This window comes from Choloepus didactylus, chromosome 3 (genome assembly GCF_015220235.1).
Source record: "Choloepus didactylus isolate mChoDid1 chromosome 3, mChoDid1.pri, whole genome shotgun sequence".
In the NCBI taxonomy this organism is placed as follows: Eukaryota; Metazoa; Chordata; class Mammalia; order Pilosa; family Megalonychidae; genus Choloepus; species Choloepus didactylus.
In genome coordinates, this window is record NC_051309.1 from 152,174,036 (window position 1) to 152,181,260 (window position 7,225).

The following is a 7,225-nucleotide window of genomic DNA, read 5'->3' on the forward strand; positions in this document are numbered from 1 at the left end:
TCAACGAATACCTAAAGACTTCCAGAGAAGATCAGAGAGTAGGGAGCTCCGGCACTCAGTCCTTCCACCTAAACAACTGATAAGCAGGAACTATCTGAAACAAATATTTTGATACCTCAGAGGCCAGGGAACAGCAGGAGGAAAAGACTGATAAATTATGGTAAAGAACTGTAAATTGCTTTCTCTGTACTACTGGTAACTACTGGTACCCGTCTCCCACTCTTGCAGAAGGCTGCCGTGGAGTCCAGATCCTGGCTAGCTGCTGCTTACAGAAAAGGACATAAAAAAAATCCTCTTCCTCAAGAACAAGGATGTGCAAAGTCTATTACTGATCACAGCTTTTGATTAGTGAATTCAGATGGCTGGGAACCAGATCCGAGGGCAACCGTCATTTCAACCCATCCAGGACAAAGACTGGAGGCAGCCATTGGTTCAACCCTGCTGCAAAAAAAGGTGGTGGTAGCCGTTGTTTCAAACATCCCAGGGCAGGGGTGGAGGCAATGGAGGTTTAAAGACACAGTGCTTCTGCAGTGCTGCAAGGGACAGTTAGCTGAAGGGCTGCATTTGCTGGGCAGGCCAGGAAAGCACAGCTTTGGGGAGCCATGAGAAAAGATTTTGGCACCATTCCTGAGAACCCTCCTCAGGGCGCTTTGGAGATGCTCTGTTCCCCCTTCATGTGTCCCTGGACCTGTTTGGCTTGGAAAGACTGACTTGGAAAAGTCTTTCTGGGGTGACTCTCCTAGAATTTTCCCTCCAAGCAAAAGCAATGTGAAACAACAAAAGGAATGTAAGAAACTATAGAGGCAGATACTCTGGGACAAAGACCTGCCAGCTTCAAATACCTGGGAAAGGGAGGTCTGTCTCCTGAGGAGCAGAGGGGACAACCAAACTCCTATAAATAGGGAAACTCCAAAAAAACTCACAAGCAAAAGCCCAGGACAAGATACAGGCCCAGGAAGACAGGAAAAACTCTGCACACTACATTTGCCTTGGGCAGACCTTCCTGATAGAAGAGATAAAACTCAAGAAAATCTCTGTCTTATCACCAGCTGATTACAAAACCAAGAAACAGATGTTAGCATTTTTTTTTATCATCATTTTATTGAGATATATTCACATACCACGCAGTCATACAAAACAAATTGTACTTTCGATTGTTTACAGTACCATTACATAGTTGTACATTCATCACCTAAATCAATCCCTGACACCTTCATTAGCACACACACAAAAAGTTTAACAAGAATAATAATTAGAGTGAAAAAGAGCAATTGAAGTAAAAAAGAACACTGGGTACCTTTGTCTGTTTGTTTGCTTCCCCTACTTTTCTACAAATCCATCCATAAACTAGACAAAGTGGAGTTTGGTCCTTATGGCATTCCCAATCCCACTGTCACCCCTCATAAGCTACATTTTTATACAACTGTCTTCGAGATTCATGGGTTCTGGGTTGTAGTTTAATAGTTTCAGGTATCCACCACCAGCTACCCCAATTCTTTAGAACCTAAAAAAGGTTGTCTAAAGTGTGCGTAAGAGTGCCCACCAGAGTGATCTCTCGGCTCGTTTTGGAATCTCTCTGCCACTGAAGCTTATTTCATTTCCTTTCACATCCCCCTTTTGGTCAAGAAGATGTTCTCCATCCCACGATGCCGGGTCTACATTCCTCCCCGGGAGTCATATTCCACGTTGCCAGGGAGATTCACTTCCCTGGGTGTCTGATCCACGTAGGGGGGAGGGCAGTGATTTCACCTTTCAAGTTGGCTTAGCCAGAGAGAGAGGGCCACATCTGAGCAACAAAGAGGCATTCAGGAGGAGACTCTTAGGCACAAATACAGGGAGGCCTAGCCTCTCCTTTGCAGCAACCGTCTTCCCAAGGGTAAAACTTATGGTAGAGGGCTCAACCCATCAAACCACCAGTCCCCTATGTCTGTGGTCATGTTAGCAACCATGAAGGTGGGGTAGGCAAATACCCCTGCATTCTCCACAGGCTCCTCAAGGGGGCACTACATCTTTTTTTTTTTTTTTTCCCTTGTTTGTCTTTTTTCTTTTTTTTTTTTTTTTTTAACTTTCCCTTCTTTTTTAAATCAACTGTATGAAAAAAAAAAGTTAAAAAGAAAACAAACATACAATAAAAGAACATTTCAAAGAGACCATAACAAGGGAGTAAGAAAAAGACAACTAACCTAAGATAACTGCTTAACTTCCAACATGTTCCTACTTTACCCCAAGAAAGTTACATAATATAGCAACATTTCAGTGAACTTGTTCCTACTACATCCATCAGAAATTAACAGACCATAGTCATTTCTGGGCATCCCCAGAACGCCGAACAGCCCATCTTTTCTTCTTGGATTATTGTTCCCCCTTCCTTAATTGCTCTCTACTGCTAGTTCCCCTACATTCTACATTATAAACCATTTGTTTTACATTTTTCAAAGTTCACATTAGTGGTAGCATATAATATTTCTCTTTTTGTGCCTGGCTTATTTCGCTCAGCATTATGTCTTCAAGGTTCATCCATGTTGTCATATGTTTCACCAGATCGTTCCTTCTTACTGCCGCGTAGTATTCCATCGTGTGTATATACCACATTTTATTTATCCACTCATCTGTTGAAGGACATTTGGGTTGTTTCCATCTCTTGGCAATTGTGAATAATGCTGCTATGAACATTGGCGTGCAGATATCTGTTCGTGTCACTGCTTTCCGATCTTCCGGGTATATACCGAGAAGTGCAATCGCTGGATCGAATGGTAGCTCTATATCTAGTTTTCTAAGGAACTGCCAGACTGACTTCCAGAGTGGCTGAACCATTATACAGTCCCACCAACAATGAATAAGAGTTCCAATTTCTCCACATCCCCTCCAGCATTTGTAGTTTCCTGTTTGTTTAATGGCAGCCATTCTAACCGGTGTTAGATGGTATCTCATTGTGGTCTTAATTTGCATCTCTCTAATAGCTAGTGAAGCTGAACATTTTTTCATGTGTTTCTTGGCCATTTGTATTTCCTCTTCAGAGAACTGTCTTTTCATATCTTTTGCCCATTTTATAATTGGGCTGTCTGTACTATTGTCATTGAGTTGTAGGATTTCTTTGTATATGCAAGATATCAGTCTTTTGTCAGATACATGGTTTCCAAAAATTTTTTCCCATTGAGTTGGCTGCCTCTTTACCTTTTTGAGAAATTCCTTTGAGGTGCAGAAACTTCTAAGCTTGAGGAGTTCCCATTTATCTATTTTCTCTTTTGTTGCTTGTGCTTTGGGTGTAAAGTCTAGGAAGTGGCCTCCTAATACAAGGTCTTGAAGATGTTTTCCTACATTATCTTCTAGGAGTTTTATGGTACTTTCTTTTATATTGAGATCTTTGGTCCATTTTGAGTTAATTTTTGTGTAGGGGGGTGAGGTAGGGGTCCTCTTTCATTCTTTTGGATATGGATATCCAACTCTCCCAGCCCCATTTGTTGAAAAGACCATTATGGCTCAGTTCGGTGACTTTGGGGGCCTTATCAAAGATCAGTCGGCCATAGATCTGAGGGTCTATCTCTGAATTCTCAATTCGATTCCATTGATCTATATGTCTATCTTTGTGCCAGTACCATGCTGTTTTGGCAACTGTGGCTTTATAATAAGCTTCAAAGTCAGGGAGTGTAAGTCCTCCCACTTCGTTTTTCTTTTTTAGAGTGTCTTTAGCAATTCGAGGCATCTTCCCTTTCCAAATAAATTTGATAACTAGCTTTTCCAAGTCTGCAAAGTAGGTTGTTGGAATTTTGATTGGGATTGCATTGAATCTGTAGATGAGTTGGGTAGAATTGACATCTTAATGACATTTAGCCTTCCTATCCATGAACATGGAATATTTTTCCATCTTTTAAGGTCCCCTTCTATTTCTTTTAGTAGAGTTATGTAGTTTTCTTTGTATAGGTCTTTTACATCTTTGGTTAAGTTGATTCCTAGGTACTTGATTTTTTTAGTTGCTATTGAAAATGGTATCTTTTTCTTGAGTGTCTCTTCAGTTTGTTCATTTCTAGCATATAGAAACATTACTGACTTATGTGCATTAATCTTGTATCCCGCTACTTTGCTAAATTTGTTTATTAGCTCTAGTAGGTGTATCGTCGATTTCTCAGGGTTTTCTAGATATAAGATCATATCATCTGCAAACAATGACAGTTTTACTTCTTCTTTTCCAATTTGGATGCCTTTTATTTCTTTGTCTTGCCGGATTGCCCTGGCTAGCACCTCCAGCACAATGTTGAATAACAGTGGTGACAGCGGGCATCCTTGTCTTGTTCCTGATCTTAGAGGGAAGGCTTTCAGTCTCTCACCATTGAGTACTATGCTGGCTGTGGGTTTTTCATATATGCTCTTTATCATGTTGAGGAAGTTTCCTTCAATTCCTACCTTTTGAAGTGTTTTTATCAAAAAGGGATGTTGGATTTTGTCAAATGCTTTTTCAGCATCTATTGAGATGATCAATTGATTTTTCCCTTTCGAGTTTTTAATGTGTTGTAATACATTGATTGTTTTTCTTATGTTGAACCATCCTTGCATGCCTGGAATGAACCCCACTTGGTCATGGTGTATGATTTTTTTAATGTGTCTTTGGATTCGATTTGCAAGTATTTTGTTGAGGATTTTTGCATCTATATTCATTAGGGAGATTGGCCGGTAGTTTTCCTTTTTTGTAGCATCTTTGCCTGGTTTTGGTATTAGATTGATGTTAGCTTCATAAAATGAGTTAGGTAGTGTTCCATTTTTTCAATGTTTTGAAAGAGTTTGAGTAAGATTGGTGTCAGTTCTTTCTGGAAAGTTTGGTAGAATTCCCCTGTGAAGCCATCTGGCCCTGGGCATTTATTTGTGGGAAGATTTTTGATGACTGATTGGATCTCTTTGCTTGTGATGGGTTGGTTGAGGTCTTCTATTTCTTCTCTGGTCAGTCTAGGTTGTTCATATGTTTCCAGGAAATTGTCCATTTCTTCTACATTATCCAGTTTGTTGCCATACAGTTGTTCATAATATCCTCTTATAATTTTTTTAATTTCTTCAGGATCTGCAGTTATGTCACCTTTTTCATTCATTATTTTGTTTATATGGGTCTTCTCTCTTTTTGATTTTGTCAGTCTAGCTAGGGGCTTGTCAATCTTGTTGATCTTCTCAAAGAACCAACTTTTGGTGATATTTATCCTTTCTATTGTTTTTTTGTTCTCTATGTCATTTATTTCTGCTTTAATCCTTGTTATTTCTTTTCTTGTACTTGGTTTAGGATTGGTTTGCTGTTCATTTTCTAGCTTCTTCAGTTGATCCATTAGTTCTTTGATTTTGGCTCTTTCTTCCTTTTTAATATATGCGTTTAGTGCTATAAATTTCCCCTTAGCACTGCTTTTGCTGCATCCCATAGGTTTTGGTATGTTGTGTTCTCATTTTCATTCGTCTCTATATATTTAGCAATTTCTCTTGCTATTTCTTCTTTAACCCACTGATTGTTTAGGAGTGTGTTGTTTAACCTCCAGGTATTTGTGAATTTTCTATGTCTCTGATGGTTATTGACTTCTAATTGTATTCCATTGTGGTCAGAGAATGTGCTTTGAATAATTTCAATCTTTTTAAATTTATTGAGGCTTGTTTTATGTCCCAGCATATGATCTATTCTGGAGAAAGTTCCGTGAGCACTAGAAAAGTATGTGTATCCTGGTGATTTGGGATGTAATGTCCTGTAGATGTCTGTTAAATCTAATTCATTTATCAGATTGTTTAGGTTTTCAATTTCCTTATTGGTCTTCTGTCTGGTTGATCTATCTATAGGAGAGAGTGATGTGTGAAGTCTCCCACAATTATTGTGGAAACATCAATTGCTTCCTTTAGTTTTGCCAATGTTTCTCTCATGTATTTTGTGGCACCTTGATTGGGTGCATAGACATTTACGATTGTTATTTCTTCTTGCTGAATTGCCCCTTTTATTAGTATGTAGTGGCCTTCTTTGTCTCTCAAAACATCCCTGCATTTGAAGTCTATTTTATCTGAGATTAATATTGCTACACCTGCTTTCTTTTGGCTGTAGCTTGCATGAAATATTTTTTCCATCCTTTCACTTTCAGTTTCTTTGTGTCCCTGTGTCTAAGATGAGTCTCTTGTATGCAACATATTGATGGTTCATTTTTTTTGATCCATTCTGCGAATCTATATCTTTTAATTGGGGAGTTTAATCCATTTACATTCAACGTTAAAACCGTGAAGGCATTTCTTGAATCGGCCATCTTATCCTTTGGATTATGTTTGCCATATTTTTCCCTCTCTCTATTAATATCCTTTATTGTACCCATACCGAATCTCTTTAGTACTGAACCTTTCTCCAGGTCTCTCTGTCCTGTCTTTGTTTCTCTGTCTGTAGGGCTCCCTTTAGTATCTCCAGTAGGGCAGGTCTCTTGTTAGCAAATTCTCTCAGCATTTCTTCGTCTGTGAAAAATTTAAGCTCTCCTTCAAATTTGAAGGAGAGCTTTCCTGGATAAAGTATTCTTGGCTGGAAATTCCTCTCACTCAGAATTTTAAATATATCGTGCCACTGCCTTCTTGCCTCCATGGTGGCTGCTGAGTAGTCACTACTTAGTCTTATGCTGTTTCCTTTGTATGTGGTGAATTGCTTTTCTCTTGCTGCTTTCAGAACTTGCTCCTTCTCTTCTATGTTTGACAGTGTGATCAGTATATGTCTCGGAGTGGGTTTTTTTGGATTTATTCTATTTGGAGTTTGCTGAGCATTTATGATTAGTGTATTTATGTTGTTTAGAAGATTTGGGAAGTTTTCCCCAACAATTTCTTTGAATACTCTTCCTAGACCTTTACCCTTTTCTTCCCCTTCTGGGACACCAATGAGTCTTATATTTGGACGTTTCATATTATCTATCATATCCCTGAGGTCCATTTCGAGTTTTTCAATTTTTTTCCCCATTCTTTCTTTTATGCTTTCATTTTCCATTCTGTCATCTTCCAGGTCACTGATTTGTTGTTCAACTTCCTCTAGTCTTGTACTATGAGTGTCCAGAATCTTTTTAATTTGGTCAACAGTTTCTTTAATTTCCATAAGATCATCCATTTTTTTATTTAGTCTTGCAATGTCTTCTTTATGCTCTTCTAGGGTCTTCTTGATTTCCTTCATATCCCGTACTAGGGTCTCATTGTTCATCTTTAGTTCTTTGAGTAGCTGCTCTAGGTGGTGTGTCTCTTCTGGTCT